The sequence below is a fragment of the Chiloscyllium plagiosum genome, chromosome 6, assembly GCF_004010195.1.
Source record: "Chiloscyllium plagiosum isolate BGI_BamShark_2017 chromosome 6, ASM401019v2, whole genome shotgun sequence".
Classification (NCBI taxonomy): Eukaryota; Metazoa; Chordata; class Chondrichthyes; order Orectolobiformes; family Hemiscylliidae; genus Chiloscyllium; species Chiloscyllium plagiosum.
In genome coordinates, this window is record NC_057715.1 from 101,445,560 (window position 1) to 101,466,184 (window position 20,625).

The following is a 20,625-nucleotide window of genomic DNA, read 5'->3' on the forward strand; positions in this document are numbered from 1 at the left end:
CATCATTAAGTTGATAGTTTGTTGGGTTTTCAGATAGGTTAAGTTATTCAGTATTCTGTTCTCGTTTGTTTGTGTTTCATTTGGTAATCTTGTAAATAAATTCTGTTTTGTTTCAAACTAAGTGGTTTGACCAGCTATATCACTCCTGGAATGTACACATTACACCTGATTAAAACAACTAGCAAAGTTAGGGTCTGGGCTACTTTCTTGAAATGTTTTGAGGGGGTCTGGCCTGTTACAAGGTTTAGAGGGATATGGGCCAAATGCAGGCACATGGGATTACTTTAGTTTGGGAATGTTGGTCGTCATAGACAAGTTGGACCTAAGAGTCTGTTTCTTTGCTGTCTGAATGCATGACTCTATGAAAACAGCAAGAAATGAAAAAAAAAATGAGATTCTCAACATCAAGCAAAAAAAGAAATCCTATTCTCCCCTTAACTTTTCAATGGCTAGATGAAAATCTTGTTATTAATTAACAAGGACTTTATTTCATGAAATTGCATTTCATTATTAGCTAATTTCACCTCATTTCTATGCAATTCGTGATTCTCTGAGTTGTTGGTGAGAAACGTTTGACGCCAAATCCTGACTTGAAAGTCAGAATGGTTCACTAGTGGATGAAGCCCACTGGGTTATTTTCCCAGGCTTCCGTGTTCACCAAGATCTTGACAGAGCACCCACACTTTGTCCATGGAAGTCGGCATTAATGAAACATCAGCACCACTGCATCACCGATCTTTGACTAACTCAGAGGACACTTCAGCACTTCATCAAGCACTTTGGGGATTGGTGAAACCTTCTGCTGCAATGGTCCTGCTAGGTCATTCTGCAGGCAGGCACACACACCTTCCTCCTGCATCTCAAGGTTCTTACTGTTCACTCACTTTTCACTTACTTTGCGGCTCATGGCATCTTTGACTTAGTTAGCAGAGATAAAACGCCAGCCAGGTTGCCATGGTTTTCAGCACTGAATGGTGAAGGGTTTGGACATATTGCTGTACATCACCATGATACTTCATTGTCACACCCACAGCCTATGCTAGCAGCCTCAGTGGCAAACACATGGATGTGTTTCAGTCAAATGGGCACCCCTGAAAGTCTATGGGGAGTAAGGGACTAGTACTTCGTGCAGTGAACAGGAACCATAGTCAGGCAGGGCCACCACTCAGTCAAGGATGTTGGCTGATTTTAGTCAGGGGGTTGGCGACAGTCAGTCCTGAGAGGTTAGGTGCTAAATGTTAAGGACATTATCAGGGATTAGTCCAAGTTGTGTTGGGAAAAAGGTAAACTCAAGTACGGGGATTGAAGCCATTATGCAGGGACACAGAAGGGATAATGACTGTGAGAGAACTCTACTCCAAATATAACGTTGTGATTTGATATATCATGAGAAGGTATGGGACTCTGCAGTAGAAAGGGCATTTTCACATGTCATCACCACCCTAGTGAACAGAGTAATTGAGTGAAATAAAAGTGATGAAAGAGCTGTTAGTGGTGGTGGTGAAGGAACAGGAATGGCAGTGAGGTGTGCCCAGGCAGTATATAGGAAGTACAGAGGGCAGGAAGGTTGAATAGTTTGAGAGGGTGAGATGGGTATGAGAGATTGAAACCATGAAGATGTTGCATGCAATATTGAGAGTGGTAGAGCATTAGCCTTGGTGGAAAGGGTGTGCATTGGCACACTTAGTGAATATGAAGTGGCGGAGAGAAGATGGTGGCAATTACTGTTACAGAGTGCAGGAGGTCATTGACCTTCTTTCTGCATTGCTGGGTGATCACTCTTATTAAGGACACCACAATGATACAGGTGGCTAGCGTGGTATAGTCAAGCATCCTTTGGTGTTCCAGAGGAAAGAGGATGATCCTCCTTGCCAACATCCCACTCACCGGGATATATTGGCATCAAATTCCCTTCCACTGCCATCCTCTCTATAATAATGGTTCAGGCTGTAGACGTTCCTGGTCAGCAGCTTTGAACCGGCACTCATCTGGGGTTTAAATATTGTGCCTGGGACATCAACACTGGAATATCCCAGCAGCCACAAGATTTCGACCTCTGCGACCATTGCAAAAGGTAGCATGGGGTTGGAGAGACTACGGCCTAGTGGTATTATCACTGAACTGTTAATCCAGGGACCCAGGGAATGTTCTGAGTACTTAGGTTCAAATCCTGCCAGGCAGCAGAAGTCAATAAAAAAAATCTGGCATTAAGAGGCTAATGATGACCATGAAATTATTGCCAATTGTCAGAAAAACCCATCTGTTCACTGATGTCCTTTAGGGAAGGAAACTACCATCCTTCCCTGACCTGGCCTCCATGTGACTCCAGACTCACAGCAACGTGGTTGATTCTTAGACTGCCCTCTGGGCAATAAATGGCCAGTGACGCACACGTCCCACGAATGAATAAAAGAAAAGTGAGCATTAGAGAAAAGTTGCGTGAGAAAAGTTGCCAAGACCCATGGAAGGAAACCCTCTGTGAATCTGCCCCAAAGTTATACTTAGTCAAAACACTGGGAGATTCAGCCCATAGTATAATCCTCAAAATCAAATGCACCAATGAAAATTCTTGTGTTGAACACCCAACCAATACGTGACAGATAAAAGTGCATTTGAGTCCAGGGGACTTAAGGTTCATCTTAGAAATGGAATCTTGGAGTATTATTAAGAAATGAAAATGCAAACATATCCGGTCATGTGCACACTGTAATTGCACAGGTTGGAATAGCTGGAAGTCATGAAGATGCCTACCTTGATTTGCCACTTTAAAATACATGTACTTCAGACAACATTAAGTCTTGAAGCAAAACAAGGAAAGGAATTATGAACAATAAATTCTGATTAGTTTTGAAGTAAATGTATTTTTCCTGAATATATTGTACCACTTTCTTTAAACACCTTCCAAAAAGGTATGAACAGATGTGAGAAGAGACTGTCAGACAACTCCCAAAATTAAACACTCTAAAAAAGGATTTACATCTTCAAGATTTCAGCTTTGTTAATAAACCTGGAATTCTTAGATTAATTATTAAATCTTGCCACCTTCAAGGATTTAAGAGTTTGCTAGAAAATACTGAGATTGCTCATTTTTTAAAAATAAGGCAGTTAGGTTCCACATAATCTAGAATCTTTAATGCAGTGTTTCTAACAGGGTGGGGATCCTAAACCATATCTCAGAACGGAAATGCTGAAGAAATCGATTCCTGATTTTCGAATTTCATTAAAAATCTTATTTCTTGTATTTGGATACTTGGGAATTTCAAAGTCTGAAGGGGGCAGCAATGGAGATGGATGACACTGTCACTGTCCTACCAATGCCACAGAGCTAAATTGCTGCCACCTTTCTGCCTCTGGGTCATTTTGAGACATTTCAGACTGGAGGTGAAACAGTGACTCACTCACAAGGAACAGATTGCTAATTAAGTGTTAGTTAAGCACCCGCACAGTTGGTCCCCACAACAGCCAAAAATTGTTAGAGACACCACCCTACCCCCCCTCGTCCTCCTCCTCCTCCTCCAGTAGGGGTGATGGGACTGGGGAGAAGGGGTGGGCTGCAAAGGGGTATCTTGCCTTTGTGGCCAATTTTCATTTCAGAATAGTTGAAAGGTGTTGAGGAGACATCTCCATCTCAAGGTAACCTCTTTCTCCCCCAAACACACCCACCCAAATTGTATTCAGTGTGTTGCAAAATTGGGGAGAGTATTTGTGGATTGGAAGGCAGAACATTACAATTTGGTGTTTGTAAAACTGATGGGGTGGGGTGGAGGCAGTGTGCATGGTCCCTTTAAAAGATGATGCATTTCTTCTTTGCTCAGATTTGAAATGGATGTCTGGCAGCAGCCTGAGTTTGCTAGTACACAGAGCACCCGAATTGAAACATTTTGTATTGAAAGGCCAAGCAGCAGTTATTTTTTTTAAATCAAGACAACTGCGATTTTAAATTTAGCCAATCAATTTAAATCAGGCATTTAGCGATCAAAAACCTATTAAATTTAAATCTGATGGTTTTTACAGCCTTGGACTGATTTGATTGTAAAAATATTGATAGGACATGAAGGAGAGGGCAGCTGAATAAAGGACAGCACAGTGGCACAGTGGTTAGCACTGCTACCTCACAGCGCCAGAGACCTGGGTTCAATTCCCACCTCAGGCAACTGTCTGTGTGGAGTTTGCACATTGTCTGTGTGGGTTTCCTCCAGGTACTTCGGTTTCCTCCCACAGTCCAAAAATGTGCAAGTTAGGTGAATTGACCATGCTAAATTGCCCATAGTGTTAGGTGAAAGGGGAATAGGTCTGAGTGGGTTACTCTTTGGAGGGTCGGTGTGGATTTGTTGGGCCGAAGGGCCTGTTTCCACACTGTAAGTAATCCAATCTAATAATTGGCAGAGCCAATTCTTATCTGCTAAGAGAAAACAACTCTCAGTTTTTAGAGAAAGCACCATCTATTTATCATGGTAACCGTGGCACACCATCTATAGTCCTGACAGAAGAATCTGTAGAAAAAGCAGTCCAGAAATAAAGATCAGCGGAGAAGACGTTGAAAGTTCTGGAAGACATGTAACCTGGCTGTAATTTTGAGAGACTCAATTCGATTGTTTTGTTATATTAGTGGGACTTGTATTTTTTGGAACAGCATACCATTAGTACTTTGTTTTATTTGGGAATCGTTCATAGTTAGAGGGGAATTGTTTGGTTTGTTACTAGGTCAGTTAACTTCTTCACTGTTCGAGTTAGATAAATAAATTGTTACCTGTTGAATTTAAAGTGAGTGTCAGGGATTTCTTTCATTTAACCATTCCTTTATAACAAATTGGGGGTGAGAGGCAGGATATACCACTTTCCACACTTCTTTTAGGGTGAGGAGAGCCTCTCTGGGTGTTTCAGTTTGAGTTACGGGGGTTTGAGCTCCGCTTTATAATAGGCAAACCATGTCAACACTATTTGGCAGGCGATTCTCCGAAATGATCATAACGCCAGGGTCCAAACCCTAGAACAAGAGAAAGACAGTCCACAGCATTCTGTTCTTTGTATATGGATTGACTCAAATTTGAAACCTGGTCCTTCCTAAAATCCTTCTCCATTGGCCAAAATACATGATTCTTTTGGTCAGTTTACTTACAGATTATTTAACGATGGGACAAGTCTACATCCTAAACTTCTGATTGCAAGACTTCCTGTGAGCGATACCTTGTAAAAGATTCACTGTAATCTGTCCACATCAATTTCATGAGTCAGTTCTAATTGAAGCCAATATTGTTCTTGATATAGAGTCATAGAGATGTACAACACGGAAACAGACCCTTCAGTCCAACACGTCCATGCCGACCAGATATCCAACCTAACCTGGTCCCATTATAACATGAATACTTGACCTTTTATTAAGTCCTTGTACCTTGGGTCCCTCTCACACAAATGAAAGGTTTTTAATACTTTTAATCATTTACCATGGCACTGAGCACATTCTCCCCAAGTAGTAGTATTTTGCCATGTCAGCAGAGAGACTTTTAACAGCATTGGTCGGGTGATAGACCTTGTGGCTGCTCTTTATTTGTGTGCATTTTTTTGAGTGGAGACACAAAGAAAATGTTTTAAACTATAACTTTTAGTCTTTGACAGTAACATCAGAAGTCCCAGTCATAAAAGGGAGCTGGTTATGTAAATTATGATTCCTACCAATTTTTATAGATGCACCACAGACAACATCCTATCCAGATATATCACGGCTTGGTATGGCAAGTGCTTTGCCAGAGAGTTGTGAACATAGCCCAGTCCATCACACAAGCTAACCTTCCATCCTTTGACTCCATCTGTACTTTTTGCTGCTTCAGAAAGGCAACTAACATAATAAATTATCCCTCCCACCCCTTATAATCGCTTCCAACCTCTTCCGCTTGGCAGGAGATACAAAAGCTTAAACACACGTACCAACAGATTCGAGGAACACCTTCTTTCCTGCTGTTGTTAGACTTCTGAATGGACTTCTCAAATTTTTAATTTAATGTTGACGTCTCTTTTCTCTGCACTTGTAACATTATGTTCCTCGCCCTATTCAATTTCCCTTATGCACGTTGCATAGTACGATCTGTTATACTGCACACGGAACAAAACTTTCATTGTACCTCGGTACATGTGACAAAAATAAATCAAATCAAAATCAAATGAAACTATGACTGTAGACTGCATTGCACATGGTGACTGAGTCTAATTTTACATAGATAACTCTTTTTAGTAACCATCATAGAAACATAGAAAATAGGAGCTGTAAGAGACCCATTCAGACCTACTCCACAGCTCAATATATTCATGGCTGATCCCCCTACTCAGGACTCTTTTCCCACTTTCTTCCCATACCATTTGATCCCTTTAGCCCTAAGAATGTTATCTATACCTCACTCCTTTTTGGATTCCACTCTGTTTATTGGTGAATAAATAATGCTGCTTTGATTGAGTGGCCTTACCGACAATTCCAGTCTTTAGTTCTATTATAGTTTGCAGAAACTGTTTTAGTAGACCCCACTACACAGAGTTTGTTCACTCAGTTGTTGAGCACTTAAGTAGACTCTGCTGTTTTCTTTGCTAATGCACGCTGCTGTAAGCAACAGCCATAAATAACACTCAAAATTGTTGGAAATATTCAGTAGGTCTGGCAGCATCTGCAGAGTTGGAAACAGAGTTAATGGACTGGATTTTAAGTGATGGTGCTGTTCCAAATCCCAATGTCTCACCAAAAAATTGGAGGTGGGGAATGTCCACTGGTGATCTCAAAAGCTGCCCACAGCAATTTAATACTGGGAGAAACGTTAATTATTTTATGGTGAAATGACCACCCCTTTCTTGGGATGGTCTGCAGCATTGTAGTCTGAACATAGGCAGACAGGAGTGAAGGCCACTGCTCAGACAGCAGGTAATCCCACCCTCTGGGTTGGATCTGGCAGACAGTTACAAAAGGTCAACGGAGAGCTGAGAGTTGAGGGGGTGACCTCAAAGAGGGTGTGAGAAAGGTGCCTCTAATAGGCAATGCTAACCATAAAGAGGGTTGCCCTTCCTTGCCCAAGACCAACCCTGCGGGGCTTTTACTACGTCCTGAGCTGACCACTACTTCTTTTTTGTAATTCATTTGTGGCATGTGGGCATCATTGGCTGAGCAAACATTTATTGCCTGTCCCTAGTTGCCCTTGAGGAGGTGATGGTAAGCTGCCTTCTTGAACTGCTACAGTCCATGTGCTGCAGGTTGACCCTCAATTCACTTAGGAATTCCAGGATTTTGACCCAATAACATAAACGATTTGGAGGAAAATGTAGCTGGTCTAATTAGCAAGTCTGCAGACGACACAAAGATTGGTGCAGTTGTGGATAGTGAGGAGGATTGTCAATGGATACAAAAGATATAGATCAGTTGGAGGAACAGGCAGAAAAAATGGCAGATGACGTTTAATCTGGACAAATGGGAGGTGATGCATTTTGGAAGGTCAAGTACAGGTGGAAATTATACAGTGAATGGCAGAACTTTTAGGAATATTGATATGCAGAGGAATCTGTGTGCAGGTCCACAGATCACTGAAGGTGGCAGTGCAGGTAGATAAGGTAGTAAAAAAGGCCTATGGCATGCTTGCCTTTATTGTAAGGAGCATTGAGTGTAAGGATAGACAAGTTATGCTGCAGTTTTACAGAACTTTAGCTAGGCCACACTTGGAATATGGTTCTGGTCACCACACTACCGGAAGGATATCGGTGCTTTGGAGAAGGTACAGAAAAGGTTTACCAGGATGTTGCCTACTATGGTGGACTTTAGCGATGAAGAAAAGTTGGATAGAGGGGCGACCTGACAGAAGTTTATAAGATTGTGAATGGCATGGATAGAGTGGAACATATGAGGTGTTTTCCTAGGGTGGAGGGGTCAATTACTCGGGGACACAAGTTCAATGTGCGAGGGGGGAGGTTTAAAAGAGAGGAGTGAGGCACCTTCTTCACACAAGGTTTGTGTGTGCCTGGAACGCGTTGCCAGAAGAGGTGGAGGGAGCAAACATTCAAGAAGCACCTGGACTAACACATGAATAGGAAGAGAATAGAGGGATACACATCCTGTAAGTAAAGAGAGTTTTGGCATGGAAGGGCAAAATGTGGCAGCACAGGCTTGGAGGGCTGAAGGGCCTATTCCTATCCTGTGTTGTTCTTTTTCTTTGTACAACAGTGAAGAAACAGTGATATATTTCCAAGTCAGGATGGTGAGTAATTTGGAGAGAAACTTTTAGGTAACGGTGTTACCATGAATCTGCTGTCCTTGTCCTTCTAGATGGAAGTGGTTATGGGTTTGGAAAGCACTACCTTAACAGCCTTGGAGAATTTTTGCCATGCATCTTGTAGATAGCACACACTGCTGTTACCGAGTGTTGGTGATTGAAGGAATGAATGTTTCTGGATGCGGTGTGAATCAAGTGGGCTCCTGGGTGGTGTCAAGCTTCTTGACTGTTGTTGGAGCTGCACTCATCTAAGGAAGTGAGGAGTATTCCATTACATTTCTGACTTGAGCCTTGTCGATGTTGGACAGGTACTGGGGAAGAAGGGCTTATGCCCGAAACATCGATTCTCCTGTTCCCTGGATGCTGCCTGACCTGCTGCGCTGTTCGAGCAACACATTTTCAGCTCTGATCTCCAGCATCTGCAGTCCTCACTTTCTCCTCAGGTACTGGGGAGTCAGGAGATGAGTTACTTACTGCAAGATCCTTAGCCTCCGATCTGCTTCAATAAAGGTTAAGGAAAAATTTATATCTGAACTTAGCCAACTTCTTTTTACAACCAATGGATTACCTAAATGGTCACTGTTACTATGTAAACAAGTTCACAATATTCCAAACGATGTTATGTTGTTCATGGTGTGATTGAGAAAATTCAAGACTATTCAGAGAATATAGAGAGCGATAGTTATGAAAGATCTATTTAAGAAGCATTCTGAGTGATTTCTTGAACATAAGAGATGTACTATAAATGTAAATCTTTTTTTCTTATTTGCAAAGCCCTTACAATTAAAGTGAATGCCAAATCTCCCTCCACTACATCTCTGGAAATATCATCCAGGAGCAGAAAGGAGCTGGGAAACTGGCACGCAAGCTGATGGCTTGAATTCCCATGACTATTTGCCAGGTCAATGAGCTTTCGTCAGGTCTGTCAGTACATTGGAAAATGTGAGATATTTCCGTTGACTTCAACAAACTGGAAAGATGTAAAATAAGCAATACAGATTTACATTCACCAGTTATATATAATTGCACAAAGTCACAACCTAATCCTATTAGGTTTTCCTTTTACTACTTCTTACAATATATAAGAGTTCTAAAATCTAGGCTTTGTGTCATCAACTGCTTGAGTTCTGTTATCTGATGCTCTTTTGTAACCTCACAGGTATCTTTGAATTTCCCCTTCCACCTGTGTTTCTTCACAATACTAAAATGCAGCAATAGCATAACCATATAAAAACATAATCCCATCTATGTTTTTCTTTAAACAGTAGTTTAATCAAATTCCTGATTCCAACTCATTGATTTTGTTCCTTTTCTAGTTGAAACCATTATAAGTCAGAAATAAGGTAAAGGAATATGTGATGGATTTTTCCTTTCCTTCCAACAGCCAGAGATACAATAGAATCAAAGCAGAAAATGTAAATTTTACTTCAATCTCTAATGAGCTTTTTATATGGCCTTTCAATATTGTACTGAAATGCACAGTCCCTTATAAGTGAAAATAAGAGAAAACGATACTGATTTTGTTGAAAAATCTCTGGTATCTAATTAAACAGATGTGCTCAATGACAATAAGTGACGTCAGCTTCACATGGATTACTGCCACAATGCTTAAAGCATGGGCATAGTTTAATTGGTATAATTTTTCATATGCATGGGCATTTTCCAGCCTGTCAGAAAATGTTCGTTTGATAATTACTATGTTGTTGAAGCCTTTTTCTCTTCTTTTCCAAATCACCGATAAGGTCGTATAAATGATGGTAATTATGGTCAAATGGGAACAATAAAATTTTGCCATATTCTTTGTTGTGTGACTTATGAAACATTTGTGTTTGGCTGGGTTTGAATTCATTTATTCATTTAATTATCCAGCAGTCATGAATTAATATTTATGAAAAATACTTTAGTATACATTCCTTTAGTGTTATCAATTGCATTTTGTCTGAGAATACAAAATCCCCACATATCAAATGTTACTTCATAAGTTAAACAATATGTGTCATGCTGTCATGCCGTTGAAAAAGCAGCAGGATCAAGGTGCAAATGTGAGAATATATACCAAAAGTCAAACTTTAATTCATTGCTGGTTATTTTCATTGCAGGTAAAAGCCTCCCTCATATACCACAGCTTTTACAAGGACTGCTGTGGTAGGAAACTATGCTGAAATAGTTCTAGCCAGGAGGTCAAAAAATCCCCAGTGGATTCAGGTTGTTTTAATCTTTGCAACTCTGTACAGTTTAAAAGAGCTGAGGCGAGCTGTTCACATATCTGGGGCATCATAAAACATCACTTATTTTCAAATACAACTCTTAACATTTCACGCTCTTCTTGAAGCAATTAAGTGCATTCCTTCAATTTGTCGTGGTCTCAGTCATCAGCAGGTTTGTCATTCTGTGTGTAGTTATGTGTCAGAAATGATCACCTCTCATTTTGACAAGTTTCTAATCCCTCAATTTTTAATCTAACCTTTTGCACAAACTCTCCCTTTTACCTATAAGCTAGACAGTTGCTTCTTCAGAGCTGGACAGCCTCCTATTCAACCCCATTCCACAGCTCAAGGGACCTCATTCCATCTATAATTTGTTTGCGAGCCTGCCTGAGAACCATTAATTGGTTAATTTTCAGAAAAGCACAGCCAGATAACTGTTCTCCCACACAGCGTAGGCGTCTAACCTCTATTTGACCATAGTGGAAAGAACCTCAAAGCCCACAGGCAAGATCTTGCCCTTTGACTCTCTATCTCACTTGGAACAGGTGCCACCTGGCCTGCTAAATATGTTTTGATTCCAGCATCTGCATTTGTGTTCGATTCTCAATTTGTCACCTGGCATTTGCAAATATTTTACAAATCCTTTATGTAACCAAACCCACCACTCTCCAAATTCTAATTTCTGAAAATGAAAATGGGACAGATCACAGAATGCGGATTTACAATGTCTACTGAGCGGGCAAATGGGGCGGCACAGTGGCTCAGGGATGAGCACTGCTGCCTCACAGCACCAGGGACTCAGATTCGATTCCAGCTTCGGGCGACTGTCTGTGTAGAGTTTGCGCATTCTTCCCGTGTCTGAGTGGGTTTCCTCTAGGTGATATGGTTTCCTCCCTCAGTCCAAAGATGTGCAGGTCAGGTGAATTGGCCAGTCTAAATTGCCCATAGTGTTAGGTGCATTAGTCAGAGGGAAATGGGTCTGGGTGGGTTAATCTTCAGAGGGTCAGTGTGGACGTGTTTGGCCGAAGGGCCTGTTTCTACACTGTAGTGAATCTAAAAAAAAGGAAATCTAGCTCCAACTTCCATTTCTTTTGAGTAGCCATGAAAGAAGTGACCAAAATGATTGAATTGTGTAGCAATATTAAAAAAAGACACATAAAATATTTTAATGCGTGAATATTGAACAGGGGCAGATTTTCTTCCTTAGCAGAGAGCATAAGAGCAAAGTGCGAGATAGCACTCATCACAAACACTGCAAATGACACAAACTGCTCACAGTTTTCCATCTGTTAGAATGACTGAGTGGAAAATCATGACCATTTGCCGTCAACCTTTGTAATAAATAAATGTGCCTCATCAAACACCTTCACCAAAAGGGCAAAATCCATTCAATTTTACTTCATAATCAATGAATGACAATGATTAAACATGGAAACTTCTTCTTTATCTCCAATCTATTTGTAAATGTGTTATATTTCAACCATTTGTATACTGCAGTTGATACCTATGTTATTGAAAGTGAAGGTGTTTTAAAATAGAACTCCCATGACAACACATAAAATAACAAGTTGTAACTTTGAGATAGTCCATTAAAAATTGATCTCTTGGTTCCATTTGTATATATAAAGACATTTATTAAAGTTTTTCAAAAAAAATGTGTACTTACCTTGTGTCATATATTGCAAATATTTTCTTGTTTCCGTCCACTGCATTCCTGATAGAAAAAGAAAAGAAAAGTTCAGTCTTTCTGAAAGAAATTTTCAACACAAAACAGTTCACTGTAGCTAGCTAATTAGCTTCATTTTTGATCTGAAACAATTCTGTCAGGCACTGAATTGGTCAGCATTGGGTCTTCCATGAGAGATAGAACCACAATCCTACCAGCTGAGGGCTGTTGGCCAATCAGAGGAAGGCAGTGACTGGTGCATTGGGGCCTAGGATTGATGAATATCCCAAGTCATGTGTGACTGAGAGTGAGATGGGGTACACAGAGAGTGGAGGGGGAAGTGAGGTTGTGGAATACAAGAGCAATGGTGTCTCTCAATGGATCCACCCTTTCCAATGCTTAGTCTCTTTGTTGAGAGCGAGTAATTCCTTTGTAAGATGGAACCCACTCCCTCAGCAGGCTACCAGGAAACCCATCCCATAGCCTTCAGGAAGCTTGGGAGACTCATGTAAGCGAGGGAGAATCCCTCATCAGCACTACATTCCAGATTGTTAATGGATATTGATCTTCAAGTGACTCGCGAGGTAACTTAAATGACCAGTGAGCAGTTTCCTCAAGTTAGCTCATTCCTGTCTACAACTTAATAGGGATCAATCCATGAACGGGAATGGGATAGCCATCTTCCCCCCTCAATTATGCAGGCCTACCCACCCATGGCTGCTTTGTGTCAAGTTTTGGTCCCCTCAAACATAGGGTGATACACAGATCCAAATCAATTTATTTTGGCCAAGTGCATAGAGTGGCTTCCTCCCAAATCTCTGCTGCACTCCTGTTGAAATAGCTCTTCAGTGGCACCCACTGCAGTCATCTTCTGGAGGGTGCTTATCTTCCCTACAACAGCGATGCTGACGTCAGAAACTCTAGGTCACAGTGAAATTCACACATTGAAATCCTCACTCAGTAGACTTTGGAAAGCCCCTCAGTCACTTCTTCACATGAAATATATTTACTATTTTTACATCACAAATAAACATTCTCATTATCCCATATCATGGTAGAATAGATTAAAAAGGAACATGAAATGATTACACTTGATTTGTGAGCAGTGCAAGCTCACAAGGACATACAGATCATAGGGTGCTTAGGCAGAGTGAAGTCTACAAGGTTAGGGCTGCACGCGAGGTGCACAAAAGCAAGGTCAATATTAGATTTGAAATTAGAGAGGTGCATTCAAGCAGTCTAATAACAGCAGGGAAGAAGCTGTTCTTGAACTTGTTGGTGCGTCTGTTCAATATTCTGTATCTTCTCTGTAATGTAAGAGGTTGGAAGAGGTATGACCAGGATGGGAGGGGTCTTTGATGATATTGGCAGCTTTTCAGCAGTAACAATAAGTGTAGGTAGGGTCCATGGATAGAATGAGTGGAATTCTGCCATTGGCCATTTGATGTCAGCTAATAGCGGAAAATTCTGAAACATTCTTCCACTATTTCATTTTTAAGAACAAATGAAATTCTCAAAAATTGATATGAACCAAATTCCCCTTTTCATGATGTGCTTAAGCTAGCCTAGATATTCACGTTCCTCAATGCTGTTCTCTGCAGCATGCCTAATTTTAATCACACCATGATTGGTGGTCATGTCTTCAGCTGCCAAGGCCCAGAGCTATGGAATTCCTCCCGAAATCTCTCTGCCTCTCTTCCTCTGATTCTTCCTTTAAGAAGACCTTACCTTTGACCATAACAAGAACCTAGCTCTGAACAAACTTTTGGTTATCAGATCTTGGCCAGGTTTGAATAAAACTTTGTTTATTAATGTTGTTCTGAAATACCTTGGGACATTTGACTGAATTAAAGGAGTTATATGTATACAAGTTTCTGTTGACTCAATTGCTTAACAACAAGTCGCAGATATGTGCTACTTAATGCAGGAAAACATCCTGAGGTTACACAGTTAAACATATTTGGACAGAATTTAAAATCAAATTATTGGGTAGGCTTCATCTAACGCTCATCAAAAAAGCAGGTTTTATGGTGCTGCATAGAATAACGAAGTGGATAGGCAGGGAGATTCAGTGAAGACACTGGGAGCGAGTGTAGGTTAGCTAGCACATGGCTAGCAGACAAATGGAAATTGCAATTCTCCAGATAAACTCTTAAGCTAAGCCAATTGTATCCTTGGTATACTTGTTGGTTTCTCAGAGTCATGCAACTTTTACCTCCATTCTAAGTATGTAGTCTGTGAGACCATTAGAACATAGAACATAGAAGAATATAGTCAATCATGTCTGTGCTGACCATGATGCCATTCTAAATTGATCCCATCCGCCTGTACATGGTCCATATCCTTTATTCGCTGCCTCTTCATGTGTCTGCTGAAATGTATCTTAAATTTTGCTAATATTTCTGCTTCTACACTTCCCCCGGCAGCATGTCCAACACCTACCACCCTCTATGCAAAATATTTTCCTCACACATCTCCTTTAAACTTCTCCTCACCTTAAACCTATGCCCTCTCATATTAGATATTTACACCCTGGGAAAAAGACTGACTGTCCACCCTATCCATGTCTCTTATAATTTTATACACTTCTGTCAGGTCACCCCGCAGCCTCCGATGCTTGAGCAGAAACAATCCAAATTTGTCCAATCTCTCCTTGTATGGAACATACTCCAATCCATGCAACATCCTGGTAAACCTCTTTTGCACCTTCTCCAAAGTTTCCACATCCTTCCTATAGGGTGGGAACCAGAACTGCACACAATCAACATTAAACACATATCATTTGAAACACGTTGTCTGAGTGGTGTAGCTGAACATCCAGAGCTCTAAGTGAGCCAACCACTGAAAGAAACAGCAAGGAAGAAGTAAAAACCAACAGTCTGCACCTTCAAACTGTTGCATGGTCCAAAATGGCTATGCATTTACCTGTTGTGGAAATGATAGGAGATATGAGACAGAACTGGAATTTATCACTCTCATGAAAAGACAATGAAATAGCAACAGAATTAATCAAAAATCCCTGAGCATATAAGCGTTCCATCCTTCTAGCCGTGCTGTGGAAACAGCTGTATATTATATGTATGTAATGTACATAAAATAATTGGTTCTGCAGCCTAACTCTCACTGAGGGGTAGAAAAGCCAGAGACTTTTCAGACTTTGAATGCACAGTTTGAATCACAAAGTAATGTTACTTATGCATGCTGTTTGTTCAACATCAGTGCTTAGGAGGAAAGGGAAACAATTGATCAGTCTGTGACCACTTGGATAGAATTGTCTTAAGAGCAAAGAATCCTGTAATGCGAATATGTCTGCTGAGAGAGAAGAAACTTACACTCAAGAAAGCTATCTAAAAGTACAGACTATCTGAGGTTGTCAATCACCAGCTAGAGCATAAAAATAAGAGAGCATATCACCCTTTGCATTATGCTGAGAGATGTTCCAGATAGATGGAAACAACAGATTAAGAAAAACAAGCAATGTTTGTGGAAAAGTTACAGAAAAATCAAAGCAGAGGACAGGATGCAAATGTTGTGGAGGACATCACACAATAGAAAAGGACACACGTCCAGTTTGGGGAAAGCAGTGTTCAAACTGTAAGAAGCAGAATCACTTGAGATGAGAATGCTCAGCTTGAAGCTTAGATCGAATATTGTTTTTGAAGTTTTGAAGCTTGAATCAAAACAAGCTTATTGAGGTGGCTGCTAGAGAGATGTCAGCTGATGATCTATGTTACATCTTACAACAGGTTGACATTGGATCTAATGTAATAAATGGTTTGTGACAGAAAGAGATCATCAACTAGACTGAAGTATCAGATAGACACTGGTGCTTGTTGCAACATTATGAGATGAGCAGACCTGTGGCTCAAAATAATGACTAAAAGGTAAGGCTGAGTCTATATGGTGGAATAACACTCATTCCAAGAGGACATGAGAAGAATGAAGATTTGGACAGTTGGTTCATCAAGCCAGGGGATCAACCCTGGTTCAATAGAGAGTGCAACAGGGCACCAGATATACCTAAAAATGAGGGGTCAACAACCTGGTGAAGTTATCTAACAGGATTACTTGCATGCCAAACAGCATAAGCAGCAAATGATTGCCTGAGCTAAGCAATCCTGCAACTATCCAGTCATGAATGGTGGTGGACAATGAAACAACTCATTGGAGAAGAAGGCTCCTGAAGAATAAGGAATCTAGCATATCAGTGCAAAAGATAAGGCTGAAGTATTCACAACAATTTTCAGGCTCAAGTGTCAAGTGGATATCCATCTTGGCCTCCTTCAGTGGTTCCAGCATCACAGATGCCAATCTTCAGCCAATTTGATTCCCTCCACATCATAATAAGAAACTACTGGAGACACTAGTTACTGCAAAGACTATGGCCCCTGACAATATGCTGCCAATAGTCCTGAGGACTGTACTCTAGAACGTACCATGCCATTAGCTTAGTGGTTCCAATGCAGCTATAATGCTGGCATATACCATACAGTGTAGAAAGTTTTCCAGGTATGCCCTGTACACAAAAATCAGGATAAATCCAATCTGGCCAATTACTCTCCAGTCTTCTTGCTATCAGTAAAGTGATGGAAGGGGTCATCAACTGCTTTTAAATAGAATGTGCTTATCAATAATGTGATCACTAATGCTCAGTTTGGGTTTCGGTAGGGTCACCCAACACTTGGCCTCATTGCAACCTTCGTTCAAGTATAAATATGGAACAGAATCCCAGAGCTGAGGGGAATGTGACTGCCTTCAACATTCATGCTGTAATCAATCGAGTGTGGCATCACGGAGCCCAAAAAAACTGGAGTCAATAAGATTCGGGGGTAAACTCTCTGCCATAGGAGTCACACCTGGCAAAAAGGAATATGTCTGTTGGATGTCAATCATCTCAACTTCAGGACTCTGCAGGAGTTCCTCAGTGTAGTGTCCAAGGGCCAATTATCTTGAGCTACTTCATAAACAGCCTTCCCTGCAGCATAAGGTGAGAAGTGGGGAGGTATGCCAATGATTGTACAATGTTCAGCACCATCCTGCAGTGAATAGTTCATCTGCTGACTCCCCAAACTTGTCCATTATCAACATGGTACAAGTCAGGAGTGTGATGGAGTATTCCCACTTGCCTTGATGATTTTATCTCCAACAACACTTGCAAAGCTTGACACTATCCAGGGTGAAGCAGTTCAATTGATTGGCACTACATCCACAACATTCACTCCCTCCACCACTCAGTTGCAGCAGTGTGTACCATCTACAATTAAAACTTCTCAGACAACACCCTCCAAACCCATGATCACTTCCAAGGACAATGGCAACAGATTTATGAGAGCACCAACGTCTGCATCTATCCATCTCATCAGCTCACTATCCTGACTTAGAACTATTTTACTGTTCCTTCAGTGTCACTCGATTAATATCCTGATATACTCTTCCTTAGAGGCATTGTGGGTGGACCTACAACAAATGAATGCTGCAGTCCAAAATGGCAGCTCACCATCACCCTCTCCAGCGCAACTAGGGATGGGCAATAAACTGCTGGCCAACCAGTGATGTCCGCATCTCATGAGTGAATTTTAAAACGGGTAAGTCAAAAGCTTATTAACTTTTAATGTGCCAGAACAGATTTGCTGCAACTCCCCAACCACCAAACCACTAATTGCTCAATACATCCTGAAAGATTACAAAGATGTTTCTACAAGTCTTGGATGCCCTCCTAGTGAACAACATCTCAAGGTAGATAAGAGTATGAAACCAACTCATCACCTGCTAAGAGGAATTCCAGCTGCCCTCAGGTTTAGCCTAAAAGACGAAATACAAAAACTGGAAAGACAAGAGATAATGAAGAAAGTAACAATGCCTACAGATAGAAATAGCACGGTGTCAGACAAAAAAAACAGGAAGAAAAGAATCCAAAAAAAATCCAATAAACCAAAGAGACGTCACTACCCCATAACAAAGTTGAACATATTTCGCAACAACCTGTCAAAGCAGAAGTCTTAGCAAGACACTATGGCAAGTGACGTTGGATGGAAGTGACAGTTTTATCATTACATTCTGGCTGCCTTTCAGAAGGTACAGATAGCTGTTCATGCCATTTGGCATTTCCACAGCTCTGGAAAAATGCCTTTGCAGACAGCACAAGTTAGTCAATGATCTTCCCAGAGTGGTACCCATGGTGGATTGTCTGCTCACCTTTTGGATGTGGAGACACGATGGACAAAGACATCGCAGACCACAATCAGAATTTATTACAACTTATAGAGAGAGTTTATAGATGAACCTGGAGCTGAATTAGAAGATGATTATATTGAAGATATCAATGGGCCATGTTCAAACAGTAAGAGGTTTTTGCCTGGATCCTGACAAGCTGAAGCAGGCATGCAGTGACTAATAGATGTAAAAGCTTGCAACAATTTGTGAACTATTTCATAAAGTTTTTGTATATTTTTCTATCAAAATGTGAGTTTCTAGGCAAGCTCACTGCTGTGACATACTGTGCTATTGGGACACAGAGTAAAAGCAGTTTTCGCTCGAATCAAACAACTACTGACAGCAGTATTTATGCTGAGGTATTACAATGTCAAGGATGAAGTTACCTTGCAATGTGATGTCAGCAAGAGAGGACTCAGTGTAACCTTTATGCAGCAAAGTAAACCAGCAGCATTTACATCCAGGGAGTTACCACAAACTGAACAACACAACACTCTGATAAGACAAAGAGTATTATCTTTGCTTATGATCATTTTATTCATTTGGTGAGATAATGATATGATCTGTCTGTGCACTGCTGGAAACAGGATTTGCAAAGTCATGAAGTACATCCCGTGCGCATCACATCTCATGAGATAGCAGCCCGCTCACTTCACAAATCTTCGGACCATCTGCAAACCTGCAGACTGTGTCCCCGGCATCTATATTTAGTTCACTACTAAAAATAACAAAGGACAAGAGTCCTGATACTGATCTAAGTTAACCACATGCCTTTAATGGTGAAGACCAGAGAAGGTTTCTCAGTGACGTTGATGGATCCAAGAATAAAGTCCATCTGGACATTTGCTGAATGCTTTCCTTTTCCGTATGGTTTTGCCTGTCACTTCGCAGTCCTCTGCCTTGCTCACCTTGCTAGGCCAAACCTAACCCGAACCTCAAATCTAATCCTAACACTAACTTCTCAAAAATGTGACCGTACCTATTTACTTTATTCCCCTTTAAATGACCCCTACCCCTTTAAGTGGCACTATCACACACAATGTTCCACTCATGCCATCTAGGTGGAAGCGAAGTGGTCATGTTACTAGGCGAGTAAGACTTCCCTAAGGAAAGTATAAGGGAGCTGCATTTTAAAACCTGGACAAAGAATCCAAAGAAGGAAAACCACAATTTAATGTAAATGTGTCAGGGTCGACATATCACTGATCCTTGAAGAGTTCATCCCACTCGGAGAGGCTGAATAGGCTGGGGCTGATTTCCCTGCAGAGTCGGAGACTGACAGGTGACCTTATAGACATTTATAAAATTCATAAGGGGCACGAATATGGTAAATAGACAAGGCCTTTTTCTGGGGGTGTAGGTTTAGGGTGAGAGGGGAAAGATTTAAAAGGGACCTAAGGGATAACATTTTCATGCAGAGGGTGGTGCGTGTATGGATTGAGCTGCCAGAGGAAGTGGTGGAGGCTGGTACAATTACATCATTTAAAAGACATCTGGATGGGTACATGAATAGGAAGAGTTTAGAGAGATACGGCCAAGTCCTGGTATATGGGACTAGATTAATTTCGGATATCTGGTCGGCATGGATGAGTTGGACTGAAGGGTCTGTTTCTGTACTATACATCTCTATGACTCTATGACATGGAGAAGGCTGGTTCCCAGTGATACTCATGTTGAAAGGACACATTTTTAACTGAGCTAACTGACTTTATTTGAATACATTATAAATACATAATGAAGTCATTAGAGTAGTTGTAGAGTAGTTCCCAGAGACAATTTTGAAGTGGCAAGAAAAGAAAATATTTGATCCAATTGATCTTAGAGAGAAATTCGCCCTTCATTTTGAATTAGATTTAAAGAGATGCTGAGCAATGTGGCTTTAATTGCCTTGATTCACATACAGTGTTCAATCTGCAGTAGTCATGCAACTGAATGATTTCCCTACAGCTAACTGAAGGTTTGTCACACAAGTTATCAAATCAAATAGAGCAAAACCAGAGCAGACAAAGCAAATCAGATTGAGGATACCAAAGAAGGGAATGTCACCTCAAAGCAGTACTTTCAAAGTGCAAATATCCCTCGGATGCTCTTGCTAATCAAGAAAAGCAGACTTCCCTGGTGTAGCTATGTGCACAGGATGGAAGAGGATTGTATCCCCAAGTATATACTATAGTGGGGAAATTGCCCATGTCAAAATACTAGCAGGGTGCATAAAGATCTGATTCTGGATGCTATCAAAACAGACACAAAAACCGTCATTGTCCATTATAAATACATGGACAGTCAATGCAAATGATAA

The 20,625-nt window shown here is 40.9% G+C and overlaps 1 long non-coding RNA gene across 1 annotated transcript in view; it reads right to left on the bottom strand.

Moving 5' to 3' along the window:
• Positions 1 to 5,982: 5,982 nt before the first annotated feature.
• The window catches only part of LOC122550886, a 163,204-nt gene continuing 148,561 nt past the window's right edge, over positions 5,983 to 20,625 (bottom strand). The window contains exons 2-3 of the long non-coding RNA XR_006311969.1: positions 12,114 to 12,161; positions 5,983 to 6,090 (exon numbers count right to left, since the gene is read on the bottom strand). This is a non-coding gene — a long non-coding RNA (uncharacterized LOC122550886). The remainder of the gene's footprint in view (positions 6,091 to 12,113; positions 12,162 to 20,625) is intronic.